Raw genomic sequence first — 21,182 nt, 5'->3', positions numbered from 1 at the left:
TGACCGCATGACCAAGACCACCACATGACTTTCCTTCCACCAAGACCACCGCATGACCAAGACCACCACATGAGTTTCCTTCCACCAAGACCACCGCATGACCGCATGACCAAGACCACCACATGACTTTCCTTCCACCAAGACCACCGCATGACTGCATGACCAAGACCACCACATGACTTTCCTTCCACCAAGACCACCGCATGACTGCATGACCAAGACCACCACATGACTTTCCTTCCACCTGAACCATTTAACAACACAGACATTTATTCATCTCAATTATTATATTATGCAGAAAGTTTTGGGACACAATTCTAATCTTTAATCTTTATCTAAAACTCATAAAGCATCTCAGCCACAGACACAGGCAGGTGCGTCCCCTGCCCCACCGCAGCACGGTCCAGTCTACCGGTTAGCCAAGCTAACCCAACCACCACAAAATCTGACCAAATATCATCGCATTTCTTTATAAAAAAATAAAAAGTGGGAGTTTTAAATGATTAGGCATGTAAAATGACCCCATTTCCCCTCTCAGCAAAGCCTGAAAGTTGAACCGCTCCGCTGTGGTACGACCCGAGCCCCCCTCTGCCCGGCGGAGATGGTAGGGTCTATCCTGAGAAGGTCAGATTACTCTGCAGCGAAAAACGCACGAGTTTCTGCAGAGAGAGGCTCGCGCGCTGCAGCGATGACGCTCTGAAAGTAAGTGACGACGCTTATTTATTTGTTTGTTTGTTTATTTGTTTGTCTGTGTATTTGTTTATTTGCTTGCCCCCCCTCCTCGCTTTTGCCCCGTTTGTGACGCGCGACGTAAACCGGCTCCGTATCACCGGACACCGGAGGAAGTGCACATGAAACTCGAGAGCGCGCGCTCTGCCGGGACGGGACGGTGTGTTTACAGACCCTTTAAGGTGGCATCAACTTTTCAGACGATGCTGTGACTCAGAAAGGGGGGCGTTCAGGTGGGCTCCTCTGGCCCAGACCACCGTCCTGCCCCCCCTGACAGTGGAGCACTAAGGGTCACTGGTTTGCTGGGCTTCTTGGTCAGTGTTGTCTGTCTGGTCATTTCTGCTGGCATTGACTTACACATGACTTACATAACCAGCGGTGGCTGGAGCAAGAGGCTGGAAGGGCTGAGCATCCTCTGTCCTGGAAGTTGAGTGTGAGCCGGGTGCAGAGAGGACCTGACTTGCACTGGTCTGGGAAAGAGGCAGCTCATATTATGGGGGCATAGATGCCTGGTCTGGGTCTACAGACCTGGCTCCTTGGGGTCTTTTTGATGATGTGAGTTTGAGAGAGCATGTTGTATTGATGACCCCTGCAGATAATCCTAGATTGGATATCTGAGGAGCAGAAGAATGAATGTGATCTGAATGTGTAACGACTCTCTCCACAGTGTGAGGTGAGGTTAGCTGTGTGGTTCTGCTTGTTGGGTGGTCGAGTGTTTGAGTATTAAGGGTCTACCTTTAGATGCTTTAGTTAGAAACAGCTCATTTAAAGCTCAGTAGTTGATCTTTAAGAAAACTGGTATCCACTGATACTCAGATTTCAGTACTGAGTCAGTTTTGTCAGACACTCAGAATTGTAATATTAGTGTCTGCTGTAGCTGATTTGCATGGTTTCAGTATGAGTTTCAGATGTTACTTACGACTTTATACTGTAAATATCAGTATCAGGTAATACTGACGATTTCAGTATTGGCCATTACTCGGTTTTAAGATCAGTATCAACCAATACTGGAGAGTTTGGTATTAGACTGGTAGCAGCACCAGCCAGTACAGGGTCAGGGTTCCAGCATCAGATCAGATAATTATTAGCCAGTAGTTAAGATTTTAAAACGGTCATTCTCAGTTGTTTTTTAACTGGTTTCAGTATGTAGGTATAGGTATAGGTAGATTTATTGGTATTATTACACACACACACACACACACACATATATATATATATATATATATACAGTTCATTTTGTTTTATATAATACTGATAATGAAATCTTGAGTATGGGTTGATACACTGAAATCTTGAGTATCAGACAATTTCAATAGCAGTATTATGAAAAATAATGTAAAAAAACAATTAATTATTATTATTATGCCATAATATCATATAATAACTGCATATATAATGCATATCTGTTATTATACATTTGTATTATACTTTTATTTTGTGTTATTCAGAAGAAAAACTGTATCACGTCATTTTTTATGTTAGATTTTTGCTTGAGTTTCTGATTGAAAGAATAGTTAAATATGTAAGTAGTTAAAATTGTGGTTTTAAATTCTGTTTAACCCCTATTAAGAGATGTAAAGCTTAGGAGTTACACATGGTTTTGGGTCATTCCATCTTGAAAATGATTACAGCAACTACCAATAATATAATAATCATAAAAATAATATGTAGATTTGATGAATATTTGTTATTAAATTCTTGTACTGTTGTTCTTGGGAGTTACTGTTTAGCTATATAACTCATAATTTATATGTCTGTGTTTATATAACCTGTGCTACAGTAGTCACGGTGCCCTGTATGTATTTGCTTAAGGAGGAAGCTTCAGCCTTGTGTCTCTGTAAAAGGTGCCGGGGCTTATAGTGGTAAAACCTGTAAGAACTGTATTAATAAGGCGAGGTATCTGTGAATCTGTGAGAATCTGCGCTCCCCTAGATTCTTTGTCTGAAGAGTAGCTTGTCTGTGTCTGTAAGGACAGTGTTTTTATCAGAATCAGAATCAGAATCTCTTTATTTCACCAAGTATGTTACACATACAAGGAATTTGTCTTGGTGAGAGCAACACGTATGACAAGTAACAAAAACACAGAACACAGTCTTAAACTAAAGGTGCACGTATTTGTCACTGTACAGTGTGGACTGTACAGCGAAATGTGTCCTCCGCATTTAACCCATCTGGTAGTGAACACACACTCACACACACACATGTGTTAGGGGCAGTGAGTACACACACACACCCAGAGCGGTGGGCAGCCAACTCCAGCGCCCGGGGAGCAGAGAGGGTAAAGGGCCTTGCTCAAGGGCCCAACAGTGGCAGCTTGCCGAGCCCGGGAATCGAACCCACAACCCTGTTATCGACATCCCGGAGCTCTAACTGCTGAGCCACCACTGCCCCGGAAAATGACACTAAACAATAAATAGTGTAGGGGATAAATTAAAAAAGTAAAAGTACTAAAGGTAATAAAGAGCTGATATTTACAGAAAGTAAAGAGCTGATATTTACAGAAGAGAACATCTGTACAGTGTGCAAATAGTCATAGTGCAAATAGGTAGAGTGCAAAATAGCTGTTCAGTCCGGTTTGGTACAGTTCAGTTGTATGTTTTGAGGTTTACAGTGGGAGGTGTCCACTGTGATTGAGGAGCGCTACAGCTCTGGGGAAGAAGCTCTTAGCATGGCGTGTTGTGCTGGTTTTGATGGATCGCAGTCTTCTACCAGAGGGGAGTGTCTGGAAGAGGAGGTGTCCAGGATGTGAGGGGTCAGATGTAATCTTGCCAGCCCGCTTCCTCACCCTGCTGGTGTAGATCTGCTGAAGTGATGGCAGGTTACATCCAATGATCCTCTCTGCTGTCCTGATGATGCGCTGGAGTTTAACTCTTTCTTGTGAGGTGGAGGAACCAAACCAGATAGTTATGGAGGCTGTGATAATGGACTCGATGATCACTGTGTAGAACTGGATCATCAGGGTCTGTGGCAGGTTGAATTTCTTGAGCTGTCTCAAGAAGAAGAAGAAGTTTTTAGTGTGTTTTTAGATGTCAAAATGCAGCAGATTTTAGGGGAGAAGTATGTAAATGAGTCTTTATTGCTTGTTACTAAACGAAGGTAAATATTTGAACAAAAACTGTCCCAACAAATCAGAGATTGGGCCAATTTTATACCCTCATCTGCGACCCAAAATTTTGATAAAGAAAAACATTGGAGTGCTGTAATTTTTGCTGTTTTTTTAATTATTGCTGTGCCATATCAGTTAAATGTTCCTTACTGTCTTATCCTCCCACTAACAGATAACAATATAGACTTTCTATATTCTATATATCTATATCACAGAATTCCTGTGTGGATTCAGCTTTGTAACCTTGATGACGGATTTGAAAAACAAGGCTGGGGGCTTGTATGAGCAAACAACCCGGAGCAAAGCCCCTCTCAGGAGTTCACTGAGGGTGAAAGTTGCTTTCTCTGTAAACAAGGTCTCTCTGTAAAGTGAACATCAGCTTAATCCACGGTTCAATTTCCGAGATTGATTCTCTTTTGAAAATTGGTATTTGAGTGGGTAAAGTCTATAGTAAGGCTGAATATGAAAATCCAGTATGTTTATGATACCAATCAAATGACTTCAGTACCATAGAGTACCAAATAATTCAGTATCATGCAGAAGAGTTCAGTACCTAAGTAGTCTGCCTAATCAGCATCATTGAGCCTGTAAGCAAGCCTGTTCCATAGATCTGTCCTTGTAATTAGCTGTCAAAATAACATGCCATAAGCGTTAACGCCAGTGTTACTTAAATTCTTCTCATTGTTCTACTGACTAACATTGTAATCCATTGCAATTTTTGCTTAATTCAATTTCATTTGTATTTAAAGGAAGAAATAGAAAAACATATCACTTCAACACTGCATTGATGTCAAGATATGAGTGTTTAAAACCTTACAAAGCCCCATACTCAGAACTACAGCCGCTAGATGAAGGAGGTTCTATGTATTTAATAGTTGAATAATGCATACACTTCCAATTAAAAGCAATATTTTAACAATACAAGATCAATTTAGTTGCAGATTCATGTATAGACTGACTTATTTCAAATAATTACATTAAAATGTAAATAAATATTAATTTAATAAAATACATTTACAAAAATTGACGTTTGAATTAATAATATAATTATAACATTACAAAAAATAAAGAATTCTTTTTTATATAAAGAGAAAAAAAAAAGTCCAGAATAATTAACTGAACAACAAATGATTCTAATATGACTTCAAAACTAATAAATAAATGTTGATACATAAAAATCATTAATTCATTTTGAATAAAACTTATAGTATTTAAAGGAATTGTTCAGCGCAGTGTTGCATTCACATAATTTATCATTTATACCAAATGTAGTTAATCAGTCAAAACACTACTAGCTTCTAGATCCTAGGCTAGTTCCTAGATCCTAGGCTAATGTTGCTAGCAGACACTGCTCTTAGACTGTCACCAATCTCTGACATTATTTGAGTGCATGGCAGTATTTTACTGTGTTGCTGTTCTCACTGAAATTGCGATACTGTTTATCAACACCAGACCTGGTCTGCCTCAGCACACTACACCTAAACACACTCTACTGTTCCATTTATGCGTACAACACTCTGTTATAATCGCTGGAGTATATATCTATTTCATTTTACTTATTAATATAGTAACAGCACCTTGACTCACACCTCTATTATTATTACTATTATTACTATTATTTTTGTTTGTGTTTACTGTATTGTATTTATTTTCAATTGTTCTTGCACTACTCTCCCATGTCTTACCCATTACTGCACTGGGGATTTAGCCTAGCAGTGTTTCGCTGTACTGTACAACCCTGTGTTAGTATAATGACAATAAAGGCTGAATTGGCCCTCCCACTCCCCCCATTATTCAACGCCTGTTAGATGTTGCATTAGCGTCGTTCGAGTAGAAGCAGTGGTGAAAATCAGGGGAGAATAAGATTAGCCTGATTGTTAAATTAGCTGCCTATATTACACCCAGCTCTGCGATTGGTTAGAGAGCTCATTTGCATGTTATGGCCTTCTACGATATCCTTATTACAAAGGCCAGTATAACTTTTAACTGGCACTGGCTTAGTGCTGCTGAGCCAAGCTGGGACCGTGAGCAGAGGAGCTCTGGAAGTTTCTCAGTTGTTTCACACATGCTTAGTCCTAATTCTGTACTGTAGATACCGTCACGATTTCCCACCTGTGGCAACTCTGTCCCTGATTGCTGTAACAACAAGGACACGTGCGCAGAATAAATACATGGCTAATTTTAACAAAGTAGGACAGCAATCATCAGCACTGGATGAGGGAGAGCGGACTCTGCTTTTGGCTTCAAACTGTAGAGTAAAGCACTCAGTCCAGTGGGCTTTACTCTTCAGCATGGCAGGGCTCAGTCAGGCAGCAGCATTTATTGCTTAAAAAGCACTTCACTGTCACTTACTGTAAAGGTAAGACAGGCTGGTCTTCACTTTGGAAAGTACTTTCCTGGTCTCCTTTCTGTCTGACCATAAAGCTTTTATACAAGAACAACCCTTAAGACAGCCTTTCAGGCAGAGCTCTATATTAAAAACTCAATTTACCATTGGTAAATGTAGGCCTGAGTGATAGGCCCTGCTATTTTACTGCACAATTACTGTTTATTTACTTCATTTAACATAATGAAAAAAATAGCATGTACCAAGGTTAGTGTAGTGGCAGACTACAGTAGAGTTCAGTTCCCTTGCCAGTATGCCAATAAGAGACCTTGGGCAACACTCCTAATGCTATATTCTCCTTCTGTGTAATGTGACTCAAGATTTTACTACACAGGGCAGTAAACCATCTGTCGGAGGTCTCCAGTTGCTGAAAAACTGCTGTAGCTAGCGTTTGATAGCAGCCATTTGAAGCTACCTAGAATCTAATGATTTGCAGAGCAACTGTGATATCAGTCAGTACAGATCTGGACACAGATGGAATTTAGCCTTGGCCTTTAACCCATCTGTGCAGTGAACACACACATACAGTGATCACATGTGCCCGGAGTGGTGGGCAGACATCGCTGTGGCGCCTCAGGAGCAGAGATGGTTAAGGTTCTTCCATGTGGGGTCCAACAGTGGCAGCTTGCTGAGCCTGGGTATCAAACCCACAACCCTGTCAATAGCCTGGTGCTGTAAACGCTGAGCCAACACTGCCCCAACCAGTATGCCAGAATACACGTGCTTCTGTGACCCCAGGTGGATCAGCCTGGCAGGAGAGACCAGCACGGTCACTTCACTGACTCTTTGATGTCAGTTGTTCTGTAGCCAGGTCACAGGTAAGTTTTTCTTCTCATGACTCTTCTATTAAGGTTTTAAGATGTTTATTCAAGCAACGCTGCACAGTAGAATAGTGCACCACCACGCTTGACTTAGCTTAACATTTCTGCAGGTGGTTTTGAGCCTCTTTTGTTCCCAGCAGATGAGCAGTTCCCCGATCATCCTGACCTCCACAGTTCCCCTGAATTGCCACTTACATGATGTAGGAACCGCAAGTTGAAAATGCTTGGCTATCTTCTTTTAGCCCTACCCTGTCTTGTGGGAATTGGCTACTGTGAGAAATACTGCAGCTGACATTTAATAAAGTTCATATTGTGAGGAAACAAATTTTAGCCAAGTGCTTCAGTTCAGCATTGCAATAAAAACCTTTGCCAGATTAAAGAGCTGATGGAGACTGTCAGGCTGAGACTTCATTGTTTGAGATATGGAGACTTTGATTGGCTCCTGGATTTGAACACCCCCCAGCTAAACTGAGATTGTGTTGGTTATAGCACCATGTTGCACTACCTGATTCATCTTGTCTGTAGGTTAGGTTTAAAGAATGTGGAGATTATTTCCTTCCAGCCTGCACCCAATAAAGAGTGGTGGTTCATTACCTTTGTGATGGAAATGGTATTGGGTCAACTGCCCAGTTGCCTCTGTGGTTCCGTGATGCACTATATGTCCAAATGTTTGTGGACACCCATTCTAATAAGTGCATAAAGCTGCTTTTGTCAAGTAGTAGGGCAGTGGTGGCTCAGCAGTTAGAGCAAGGCCCTTCACACTCTCTGCTCCCCAGGCCCTGGAGTTGGCTGCCCACTGCTTTGGGAGTGGGTGTGCTCACTGCCCCTAGTTTAGTGTTTGTGTGTGTGTGTGTGTGTGTGTGTGTGTGTGTGTGTGTGTGTGTGTGTGTGTGTGTGTTTACTACCACAGATGAGTCAAATGCAGAGGACACATTTCAGTGACATTTCATTTTTTAGTTCCTGTAGAGATGTATTGGCAATAGAATAGGACTATCTGGAGTAGATCAACATGAATCTATTGGCACTAACTGTGTTTGGTGCTTTATCCAATGCTTGTGGGATGAGTTGTGGAGTTGGAAATGATGTGGGGTGGAGCTCATTCGACATCCTGACCTCACTTGTCGCTGAATTCAATCAGATCCTTACAGAAATGTTCCAAAATCTAGTAGAAAGCCTCTCCTAGACAGTTGAGACAGTTACTCCAACAAAAGCAAGACCACCCAGAACGTTATGCCTGATCCACGACTGTTCAGTTACTGTCTATCATGCATCCCAGACCTTGATATAAGCAATTGTTATGATGCAATTTGGTTATAATGTTTTGGCTCATGGGTGTAAATACTGCTTTCATTATGAACACCATTTTGCAGTGTAAGCTGTTGCCACTTCATTTAAATCCGGGATTGATTGGTTTTGATGAAGCGAGGTGTTGTTCTTTTTAAGCCAGTCCTGTAACATGCACACACTCGTGCACACGTTTGCACACTCAGACATGTACACGTGCAGCATCTGTGCTTATCTCAGGCTGGACACCAGTGAGTACAACAGCATCAGCGGCTCACTCCAGAGAGTTACGTAACAAAGTAAATCCTCTGGCCTGAGGAGGGGATAGAGAATCCTCCCAGGTGAGCCAGAGTGGTGCTCAGATACACGCTTAAGTGATAAGTCAGGCAGGCAGACGGTGACTCAGACCTGCTCTTAGCAATTGAAGAGTGCCTTTAAGAACACAGGAATACCAAGACCGAGCTTTAGTTCAGTTAAAGACTGAAAATAAAGACTAATTGGGAATAGTTTTCTTAACTGATGATCTATTCTGTATCTATTCTGTTGGATTTAGTAAGGTTTTGGCAGTTCCTTTCCTTATAACTGGAGTTCCGGTAGTGGTAGTGTGTCAAAAGCAGCACCCACAGTGGCTAGACAGGCACAGGCCTTAACCCCTTCAAGGCTTATTACACACCAAGACGTATTATTCAGTAACCACAGGGACTTCTGTACAAACTGGTGGGGCTATTCTTTACTAATAGAAGTAATAGAACACTTCCATGAGCTTTTTAAGGTGTTAAAGAGGGGACGTAGAATGGAAAACTGTATTTACCTTGGTATAACTGTAATGAGAGTAATGAGAGTACATTCAGTACATGTAACTGACCAATCTTCAACCTCAAACACTGTTGTGTCGTCCATCAGAACCAAAACAGAAATATAAAACAGGCCAATTCCTATACATACTGTTATGTAACAGACTTACTATATTGACACGCCCAAAATGTACATGATCCCATCCCACTGGTGAAACAGTAAAACACCACGACAGTAACTCTGGGTGAATATTCAAACGCAGACTGAAGACCCACCTCTTGTGAGAGTGCTTAGGTGAAGAGTAGAGTACTATGGTCTCCATATTAACTTGTGTTTAGTCGTGTCTAAACTTAGAGGATCTTTAAATTTTAGTCTATTCGAACTAACTGATATAGTGAAGCACTTTTGCCGCTCTGGATAAGAGCGTCTGCTAAATGCCATAAATGTAAATTGTAAATATTGAGTTGTTGATACTGGAGAGCAGCACATCACCTTCAGAATCTGCTAGTTATGGGAATATATGGATTGCTATGTGAAACCAGACCTTGTGACCCCAGCTGTTCTTGTGCCAGTGTCCACAAAACGGGACCTAAAACAAAGCTAAAACCAGGGAAGCAAGCGAGGATCCGTGCTAAGCCAAAAGCTAATGCTAGCCAAGTGACTTTTACCATCTCTGCTCCACATCCTCTAGGGAGCACCGGCTTATTGTTTTATAGATAAGACTCGGGGAAGCTAAAACCAGGAAAGCGAGTGGGGGCAAGGCTAAAAGCTAATCCAGCTACAATCTCTTCAGCTAGCTTACAGCACATCTCACTGAGAGGACACAATGAGAGGACAGCAGCACTATCCAGTCAGACTCAGGAGTAATTACGGTGTTTTCTTTACAGTGATGTTATGTGCTATTGTGTAGCCAGGATGTTGCAGGATGTAGCCAATAAAAGCAGAGCTTATTGTTGATCTTGGTGAGAAATTAGTTTTTTTTTTATTTTTTATTCTAAGGCAACATAACAGGGTTGTAAAATGGTTAATAACATTGAGTCTGGGCATTTGTGCCCCAATCAAAGTCAAGTACGTACTATTTATACATCGAAGAACTTTAAATACTCAATAAATGCATTTTATGGTTTCTATGCAGTTTGGTTGAGTAAAAAATCTCATTTATTAATACCACTATGTTTTATCAGTGAACTTACAGCTTTTCTATTGCATGATTAGCTTTAGCCAAATGTTATTTTCTCACATTTTTTCTCACACATTTTCTCACTGTATGTCTAGTTTCGTACTCAGGAAGAAACACTGAGGGGGTTACCTCATCATTACCCTGATTTTAAGGGGCTGCACCCACATTTGAAAACGTCTGTAGTAAAAAGTATTGTACAAACAAGACCGTTTTGAATGTAGGGAAAATTGTGTTCATGTTTGTTAGTGTATGTAGTTTTTCTACCTTTAATAACTTTCTGTTCCTACTTGCTTGGCTATCTAGCCTGTGGGCCTCTAGGCGTAATCTCAGTGCAGTCTTTTTGTCAGTTTGCCCTCTCTCTGGGAATTGCATGCGTTTCTTCCCTAGCAATCCACAATGCATTCATGGCTGCTTGTTTTGTTGCTACTAGCAATACTATGGACTACCTGTCAGTTGTTGTTAACTTCAGCACTTTTACATCTTCAGTAACCTTGCTTAGTGAACTTCTCACTGTCCTGGGGCAGCCTCAGAGAAGTTCACTCAGCCCCCTCCTGTCCTGACTGTGGCATTAAAGGCATTTTGTTTTCCAGCAGTCAATCCTCAAGAACTCTTTTATTTTGTTTGTCTCAACAACAGCTTGCAGGCCAGTCATCTTGTAGCACAGTATGGTGTTTTTGCTGGTGGCTGTTAGAAATGACCACAGAGCAGTGAAGGTTCTTACTTCCACGTTGTAAACAGGGCTACAGCGCTGTCTCGGGATTAGAGAGGGATTTGCTTCGCTAAGCTCCAGTAACCCAACCCATTGACCCCCCCGGGTCATCGCCTCCTAACTCCTCATAGTCCCATCAGGAGGATGCATATGAGGGTGGATTAAAATCTGTTTATATTTAGCAATCCAGGCTGTAGATGTTTTTGGCCTATAGGCCCCATCTCTGTAAAATTGCTCTTTGGAAGTGATGAAGCCAAGGCAAGGCAAAACTGTCAAGTGAAAAGAGGAAAACCTGCTTGTGGGCATTACATCATTGGTATGCTAATGCTTAATATCTTTCAAATACTGTATGTGCCTAAAATAAACGGGAAACAATGAAAAGCTGTATTGTTCCATAAGCTATTTAAGTATTATTTAACTTTAGGTTGCACCCAAATGCACACACAGCTTGTCTAGCCCCTGTAGAGGAAGTATGACTAGTACTTGGAGCAGGTAAATATGAACCAGTAGGCACAATGCCTAATGCCAGGCATGGACTAGAGGGGTGTAAACCCCCAGCATTGAGCTGTGAAGCAGTGGAACGGTATTCTCTGGAGTGATGGCAGGTGATCCATCCAACACCTGTGGGATGAGTTGTGGAGTTGGGGATGAGGTGGGGTAGTCATCATCCAACATCCTAAACTCACTAACGCAATCAAATCCTCACAGCAATGCTCTGAACTGTGGTAGAAAACAAAAGCAGAACAAACTATTTTTCTTAAGCTTGATTTCAGAAGAAACAGCCAGTAAGCAGATGTCCCAATACTTTTGCCTGTATTGTGTTTATTATTATACAAGCTACAATGTGTTACTATCATACTGGTCTTTGATTTGCCAATTTGCATGGTGTTCGGATGGCCCCTAGCTGCATTGTTATGTTTTTCATTTCCAGTCAAAATTGCCATTAAGTACAAGTTATTAATAATTCAGTTCATGTTGAGGTCTGGACGTCTGGGGTGTTCAGTCCATACTTCTGAGAAAAGCAGCAGCTTGATACATCCTTTCAGACCTACAGTCCTGAGACGTCTTCTCACAGTGAATAGAGAGAATCACCAGTGATTTTTTTCAGTCTGAGACGAGCTGAGCTTGATTTTCTTCTTTCTCTCAAAGGCGAAAGCTTTACGTCTGTTTATCAGATGGAAACCGAAATCTGATGGTTGTCTAACAGATCTTCTATGACTGTAAAGTGTCCAATTTTCTTCATCTGTTAGTCAGTTTTTAAGCTCTAATTTTGGAAACAACATATTTTTCTTCACTTTTTCCAGAAATATCTTCTGAAAAAGGAAAAACTTGTACTTAATGCACATTTAGATTTTGGGTCTCAGGCCTAAGTCGCATTTTAGGTTGGTTATGTAACAAGTCCTTGGTTGGTTGGTGGGTTTCTTGTGACAGCTGTCTTCGTATGTGACTGAAAAGGGCCTAGTTCTTTACTGAGCATCGCCCAGAGAGTTTAAACTTTGTCTTGAAAAGAGGAACGAGCTGAAAGTTAGGCAGATTTAGGCTGCAAATTGTCTATATAAATACTCTTTCATTATAGCGGTGGATGAATAGCGACATCAGCACGTTCAGAGGGAGGCAGCACGATCAGAGGCTTCTGTAACACGGCAAGGTTGTTAGTCCCTGATTTACATTCCTGGCTGAGCAGATTAAATAGAATAGCTGCTCACCAAAACTGATGACCACTGGTATATTACTTTAACTTCAGTAATGTTTCTCTTGTATGTCTGTGTTTTATTAAAGTTTGCTGACTGCTCACTTTGTGTCACTGACTGATGAAAAGCTGTTTAACTGATTCTGTTCTAATAGGCTTCCTCAGGTGCTGTTAATTAACCTGTTGACTGGGTTGTTGCTGTCACTAACACAGTCACTAACCCTGCAGCTGGGCCATCCAAAAAGCTGGGCCAGCCTAATAACCCAGCAAGCTCAACCCTGCATAAGCCAGTCGAGTGTTTTATTGACTATTAGCTACATTAACGTTCTAGGACGAGCGTTTCTTTATCTTAGGTTCATATAGAAATAACGAGTGTTTCAGTCAATGCGGTTCAGCATTTTACTGGAATGCAACTTGCGTTCTGCTGTACTCTCAACAGAGCTGCAGATGAAATTAAGCCTTGGAACAAAGTCATGCTAGAGAACAGTGCCCCAAGAAGCATTTGTCTCTGTCAACAAAATATCATTTGGTGGAATGAGTCAGCGGAACGAGTCCTAACCCTTGTCTCTTCGCGTTTCAGTCGAGCTGACCGTGTCCTGTGTTGCCAGCCCAGGAGCTCTAATGGAGCTACAGGCATTTCCCTGCTGTTTTTGCTGACTCTGTTCCTTTAGACCACAAGAGCTTGAACTGCAACCTCTGCCTGGTTAATGATGAGCCGTTTCAGCTGAACATACACTATATGGACAAAAGTATCGGGACACCCGCGCATTCATTGTTTCTTCTGAAATCAGCCGTATTAAAATAAGTTTCTACTGCATTTGTTGGAGCAACTGTCTCACTAGATTTTGGAGCATTGCTGTGAGGATTTGATTGTATGCAGTGACAAGAACTTCTGACAAGAAATCTGCTCTGCTTCTGTGCTGTAAGCTCAGTGAAGGGGGTCTGAGATACATTTGGTCTGGGAGAAGGAGGCAGACGAGCCTAGCTCAGCCTCTGGTCTAAGCTTGTTGAAAATTAGACGACATTTCTGACAATTTAAGCATCAAAAGCACAAAACTGTACAGAAACCCAGCCCTCCAGGACTGTTATTACCCACCCCTGATCTGTGTAATCATGTTACATAATCAAATATCTGATCTCAGTTCATTTGCGCTTCCTTTTGAACAAAGAAGAGTAGCTCTTCTTCAAGTTAATGGCAGTAATCCTTCATCAGCCAGTTTAAAAAGTAAGGTACCGTCCTCATATACCAAGCAACTGTGCCATCTCAAAGAGATTTCACAGTCCTATTGGAAGTCCCAGTACTCTGCCACATTCTCCATGTCTCTATGGAGTCTGCTGTGGGTTAGCACATGTCTTAAGAGGATGACTTAATAATTAATTATAGCGAGTGTGAGTGCTCAAGGGTGACAAGGTAATCGCAATGAATATCCCACCCAGCTTTTACCCACTCTGTTTCTCAGTCTCAGGATGGTTGTGATCTCATGACAGTACAAAATTCATTCCATGCTACACTACATATCCATATCTTCTATTAAAGGTATTCATCCACTTTAAGTTCTCATTGCAGACACAGATGTGCCAATGTACACACTCACAGCTTGTCTAGTCCCTGTAGAGAAGTATTGCCAATGGAATAGCAGACAAACATGAACCTGTTGGCAGCATGCCTAACACCAGGCATGGGCTAGAGGGGTATAAAGCCCCCCAGCATTGAGCTGTGGGGTAGTGGAACTGTATTCCCTGGATTGATGGATGGTGCTTTATCCAGTATGCTTAGGATGAGTTGGCATAGCAATCATCCAACACCCTGACCTCACTGATGCTCTTGTCACTGTATGGTTACTCTAACAAAAGCAGGATGGAGCCTTGATTTCAGAAGAAACAATGAATGAGCAGATGTCTCAATACCTTTGTCCATTTAGTGTATTTGGCATCAGTCAAATAATTTCTTTCAAGAATTAGAGAGAAAGTTGCAGAGTTCTTGGACATTTTTCCTTTATGACAGTTGCCCTATTCACATGTCTAAACCCAACGGGCAAAACTTGGAAAACAAATGGAAAACAAATGGAAACAAATGCATATCTGCCCACACAATGACTGACTACGCCACAACCGGTTAACCCTCACCACACACAAACAGTAACCCACTATCTCTGATTGGTATGCATTTAAATGGTTGCTCAGGGGGGATTTCAGTGTTAAAAAGCAAGGAAAACATACTGGGGGATTTTGGCAGAAGAAAAAGCATCAGTCAAGCTTTCTGAAGGGTGTACAAAATCTTTATTCTTGTCTCATATCCTAGAGTTGTAAAGAATGATGTTAATTAATTGGGAGCAAACAATAAGAGAAACGTCTGTATTTTCTCGGAGACAGAAAAAAACAGTTGTTTTTCGAACGCTCCGGTGGGCAAAGCCGATGATCCGTTCAGCAGAATAAGAACCATGAGTGCTCAGTGAACCTCGCTGATTGAATTATGTCCAATTTTGTGCATTTTTTCTGAGATATCTCGGAAAGAAACTTTTCTTTAAATATACTTCTAACTTCTTCTATTTGCTGTTATATTCCCCTAAAAAAAAAGGGTTCTTCAAGGGTTCTTTAGAAAAGGCAACTTTGACAACAGAAGAAACCATTTGAATGCTTTAATGGTTACTTCCCTGGTTCTCTTTTTAGTACTTAGTACTTGTTCTCCAAGGAAGCCCAAAGATTGTTGTGGCAGAGGGGGAATGGACAAGCCTGGTCTGCTTATTTGGTGTGCACCAGCTCATTGACCAGCATTCTCATTTGTTTTAAGGAACCTCCCCAACAGAGCGATCACACCAGGGTTCCTTTTAATCTAACCAAACCTGCCAAATTTCAATTGAGTAGAGCAACAGTGAGCTGGTGGATCATCAGTGGGCCCTAGAAAGTTTAAGACCTGTCAAACCTCCTTATTACTTCAGTATTTCAGACCTGTTCATTAATGTGGCCTGTTGTCAATCATAAATCAAGGCTCGTTTAAGTTACCAGTCAGTAAACTGGAGTGTTATAGTGGTGCGTCTTGGTAAAAAGCAGTTACATTAGGTCTCTTTCTGATTCACTTGGCAACCGTCCACGATACGTTTTACAGTATTGGCAGGCAACCTACTTTTTAGTGAGTTGGAACGTGAGCCGCGTGAGCAATCTCTTCATTCGTCATGCTCTCTGTGACTCATAAGCATCTCTCTGTTTATTACTGTGGGCCACTTCCCCAATGCATCCCAGCCTTGTGGATAGCATTAAAATTACCATGAAAAGCTTTATTTAAAAAAGAAACCGTTCTCAAGTTTCAATCTCCACTAGTGGAGACTTCACAGAGACTGTATTTATGTCAACGACAACCAAAAAAAAACATGCATTTTTTATTGCCTCCATGCACTTGATTCCATGATTTGTATTGAATTTTTCTCTTTAAAACCAACAAATGTACAAATATATTCTTTTCTCCTGTGAAAATGAACATAATGTGTATTTAGGATACAGTGTTGAGCCTTAAATATTAGGTTGTAATTTTGAGGATAATAACGGGAATATTGGTAAAAAATATCTGTACAGTACCATTTATTTCTGACTATAATTGAACGGGGTCCTGGTGGAATTCTGCCTTTCACTGGAGCTGATTTTATTATCGTCTGTGTTTTCCTCTCTTCTCCACTGAGAAAAGTATATTAGACTTTCTGAAGCTGAAACCAAAAATCTCTAAAACAAAAAGTTTGAAACTGAAACTTTCTGAAACAAAAACATTTTTTAAAACTAAAGTTTTAGAAAATAAAGACTTTCGGAAACTAAACCTTTCTAAAATGTTGAATATTTCTGACACAAAAAGTTTAGGAATTAAAACTTTCTAAATTGAAAACAATTCTGAAACAGAACACTTTGAAAGAAACATTTTAACATAAAACACTTCTGAAACTAAAACATTTAAAAAATAAAACATACTGAAACAACATTTTCTGAAACTGCAACTTTATGAAACTGAAACTTTTTGATAATGACAGAAAAAGTGAGAATTGACTTGCCCCTGATAAACTAATCAAATCTGAATTGGGCTGATGTACAAACTTACACGATGAAACCATATCTTACTTACAATTTACTCTTGATATAGTCACACTTACAAAAACCTTGTATCACCCTTTTGAAACTGGCAGTTGTTCATTACATTATTTTAAATTGATCATTCTTTTGAATTGACCAACAAAAATGCCTACCTGTTCAGTAAGGCATTGGGATCTTAGCAGCGCCCCCTGAGGCAGGCTATTAGCACCAATTCTACACACTGATGTTCTATGTGCTAAGTATGCTTTTTTGTGAAGCAGAAGTTCTTGTGCCAGGTTTGAAGATGTTCTTGTATCTGCATGCGGAACATATTTCAGTCACTGTAAAGAGTGTCTGGGGCGAACCAGAACTTAACACATTGCTTCTAATAACAGGACGGAACCATTTAGAAACCTTTCACAAGTCTTACTCAAAACCGATCAGACCTTTAGGCTAAGCAACCTTTAGGCTAGACATGGCATTGTTCAAACGTTAAATCCTTCTTTAACTCTCCGCTTTGTAGCGGCTCCCTCAGCGGTTCCAGGCCTCCGTCTGGCTCTCTTTTATCAGCGCTTTCTCATCCTGTGTTTATTGATCATGTGGCGGATCACACGCAGAAACCAAGTGTCGAGGCTCGCAGAGAAGAGCGAGAAAGATGCCCGGAGGTGCCAACTGTGTTCACACTGCTGAATACAAACAGAGTAGAGTTCAAGAGGGCTATTTACACATCTGCAGAAACTGAAGAGGAATCTCCATAATCGCTCTGAGTCTGGTGCTAATGCGGCCTCTAATCGGCAGGAGTGCAGCCTACGTCAGTGCTGGTTGAGAATGAGGAGAGGAGGGGAAGGGAAATAGAGAAACGGAGAGGCGAACAACGGTCCTAGAGAAAGTCGTAATCATCACTCAACTCACTCAAAGTGAGTGAGTGAGAGAACGAGAGCGCGAGAGCTCTGTAGATGACTCATTCCAGCGCAGTCATTGGAGATGTGATTAAAACGCACAAGTCCACACTGCTGAGACCAAAAAAGGACAAACGGGAATTAACAAATGCATTTGTTAAGAGCAACAAAAATAAATGAACAAATGTGTGCAAAAGTTTTGGCACCCCTAGTCAAGATCAAGACCTGATTTGGTGATTTTGTGAGCGAAAATAAGGACTGTTGGGAAGTAGTGCAGGTCAGGTTCTCGCATTCCACCAAAAAAACATTGTACCAACAGTCAAACATGGTGGTGGTAGTGTGATGACCTAGGGCTGCTTTGCTTCTCTAGGACCTAAATAACATATCGTAATTGATAAAACCATCAATTCTGCTGTCTTTTAGAAAATCCTGACAGTGTGACCTACAGCTCGAGCACAGTTGGGTTATGCAGCAGGACAATGATTGGAAGAACACACAAGGAAGACCACCTCTGAATGGCTCAAAAGTAACAAAATTAAAGTTTTGAAGAAGCCATGTCCAAGTCCTGTCTTACGTCCTATTGATGCAGTTGATGCTCAAAAACCCTCCAATATAGCCAAACCACAATGATTTTACAAAGAAAAGTGGGCCAAAACAAAAACGCTTTAGGGTTTAGAGGGACAATTACCTTTTTCACATGGGTGATCTAGCTTTTAAATAAATCTTTACCTTCATAAAGTGAAAGGTAGGATCAAGTAAAAGTTGCATTGTGTGTTTACTCATGTTGTCTTTTATCTTATATTAAAATTAGTTAGATGATTTGAAACATTTGAAAGTGACAAATATGCAGAAACAGGATACATTAGGAGGGGGTAAATACTTCTTGCCCACAAATCTGTATGATCATATCCTTGAATTTTCATTATAGCTACACAGGGCTAAAAAGATCGGAGCGTGCGATTGGTAAAAACAGTAGATTGTTGGGCCTGTAATTTTCTCTGGGGAGGAGGGAGAAAATGAGGACTCAGCTAATCCGGATTCCTGTAAAAGAAAAAAACTACCATGTACATGGTAATGTCTTGTTCAAAGTAGGCCTTGAACTCAAAAGTAAAACCCTGTATTTCTGTTACAACTAGTCCAGTCTTGAAACATAGAGGAGGGAGACCATAGACGTCAGACCACAGTGTTCAGCATGGAGTAGAGCACTGACCCCCCTGCTCCCCGGCTGGTGTTTTTATTCACTCCTCCTTGCCGTGTTGTGGGCAGCCCCAAAAAAGTTTTGAATGGGCTGTCATAAAGTTCAGCACCTTGGACAGCGCACTGTGGAATTTGGGATTGCTTGTATTTACTGCAGTGTTGGAGGGTTAGGTTATCCTCCCTCTTACAGTAGTCTTTGGGCAACGTTCAACTTGCTGTCTGTACTAATGTTTTGATTTATTTATTTTTCTTTAAAAAAAAATTTGCCTGCACAACAGATCTGACCATTCGGCTCTGAAGGCGTCATGTGGTATCTCACACCTAGATGTTAGCAGCAGATCATTCAAGTTTTCTAAGTTTTCAGGTGGGGCCTCCATTAGCATCAATGGGCCTTAGCTGCCCATGACCCATGACGGTTGTCCTTGGTTGGACTACTTTTTCTAGGTACTGACCACTGCAAACCAGAAAAACCCTATAAGACCAGCCTGATGTTTGGGAGAGGCTCTGATTCTTCCGTTTGACCATTTCACTTGCTTTCAACACATCACCTTCAGGAACTGACTGTTCACCTGCTGCCTAATGTATTCACTCCTTGACAGATGCCACTGTAGATGAAGATAATCAATGTTAATGCTGTGGCTGACATCATAACTCTAAGCTCCCATATTGCGACAACTGTGATATGCAAATTAGACCTTTTAAAAAGTGAATCTCGGGGAAAGAGCCTGAAACTTTACAGGTACTTGGAGAGATAGAAATCCTCCTTTGCTTTTGTTTTGTGTTTTTCTGTGACTGGCCCAGCCGTCATGTGGAGCTGCACTTCTGAGCATCAGCTGTGTAGAAGCTAATTGTGTTTGTCGGAGGACTTGGTGTGTGCCAAGACAATTAAGCTCAAACACAAGGCAGGCTTAATGACTGAATCTCTCTCACTCTCCTTCCCTCTCTCTTTTTCATTGCTAAGGCAGAACACTCTGTCAGTGGCTTAAGTATTCAGAACTTGGTGAAGTATAAGTAACACATGTATTAGTAACTTGCTTGATTATATCATTGTTGGCAAAAGTTTGTACACGCCTGTTCAAATTTCATGTTTTGATGATTTTCTAAGTGGAAATAAGGAATCAGATTATCTGCAAGAAAGAAAGCCTGTATTTTCCTGCCAATTGTACAATGTAATTTCTATTGATTTGCTGATTAGAAAACAAAAAGGACATAAATGTGCCTGAAAAATCCACATTTTCTTATTTACTTTCTCCTCAATATGTTAATGAAGCAAATAAATGGACTAAAATGTTAACTGTCAGTTAAAGGTCTGTACACACCTTCTCACAAAAAGGCCTTCTTTAGTTTTATTGTAGTCCACATATACAATATGTAGACACTGATCAGCCATAGCATTAGCAAAAATACTGATTATCTTCTTCTACAGTGGCATCGGTCAAGGGGTGGGATCTACATATTAGGCAGCAAGTGAACAGGCAGCTCTTAAAGGTGATGATGTGTTAAAATCAGGACAAATAGACAAGCATAAGAATCTGAGCCACGTTCGTAAGAGCCAAATTGTGCAATCCAAAACATCAGTCAGGTCTTGTTAGCGTTTTCTTGTATGCAGTGGACAGTACCTAACAAAAGTGGCTCAAGAAAAGACTTTATGAGCTCACTGATGTGATCCATGGAGGCCAAACTTTACAACTTACAGGACTTAAAGGATCTGCTGCTAACGTCTTGGTGCCAGATAACACAGGATGCTTTATTGTGGGGGTCCGTGCCTTGAGTGGTCAGACCTACTCAATATTAGGCCGGTGGTACTAATGTTATGGCTGATCGGTGTATATACAGTGAAGACCAACCCAGCTAAACAAACTAAGTGGGGTTGGGATTGCAGGTAGCCTACTTTGTTAGAAGAACTCGAGAACTGCTCACTACTCAAACCAAATTTCGATGGAAGTATGCGACTAAACAGACAGACCATTGCTATCGGTTTGCATTAAACAGGAGTCTCCCTGACTGTTCTGACTTGTGAATGTGTTTGATCATCTTCTCATGACCTCAGAACAGGTTTATCTTCAGCAAAATTGGCAGGACAAGACTGATCCAGAGGGTAGACAGGCACCAGCACCCGACCACGAATGGACTCGCATCAGCAGCAAGCACGAGCAGGAGGCAGCTCAACACATGGGGGAGAGAAAAGAAAGAGAAAATGAAGAAAGGGATTTAGGAATATGAATAAGCTGGTGTACGGCCTGAAAATGAAGTAGATTAGAAAGACAGCGGTAATAATCAGAAACCTGCAATCAGAGCAATACAGAACACTGTTAGTATGTATGTAAGTTATC

At 41.1% G+C, this 21,182-nt stretch overlaps 1 protein-coding gene across 2 annotated transcripts in view; it reads left to right on the top strand.

Annotated features, from left to right (window-relative positions):
• The first annotated feature begins 624 nt into the window (after positions 1–624).
• Positions 625–21,182, top strand: part of oxr1a (oxidation resistance 1a) — a 278,911-nt gene continuing 258,353 nt past the window's right edge. For both annotated transcript variants that reach the window (XM_072692289.1, XM_072692287.1), the window contains exon 1: positions 625–702. The gene's annotated coding sequence lies outside the window, so the exon portion shown is untranslated. The remainder of the gene's footprint in view (positions 703–21,182) is intronic.

The sequence above is a fragment of the Salminus brasiliensis genome, chromosome 1 (genome assembly GCF_030463535.1).
Source record: "Salminus brasiliensis chromosome 1, fSalBra1.hap2, whole genome shotgun sequence".
In the NCBI taxonomy this organism is placed as follows: domain Eukaryota; kingdom Metazoa; phylum Chordata; class Actinopteri; order Characiformes; family Bryconidae; genus Salminus; species Salminus brasiliensis.
Note: the sequence above shows the minus strand (reverse complement) of the source record. Positions and strands in the feature narration are given on the sequence as shown.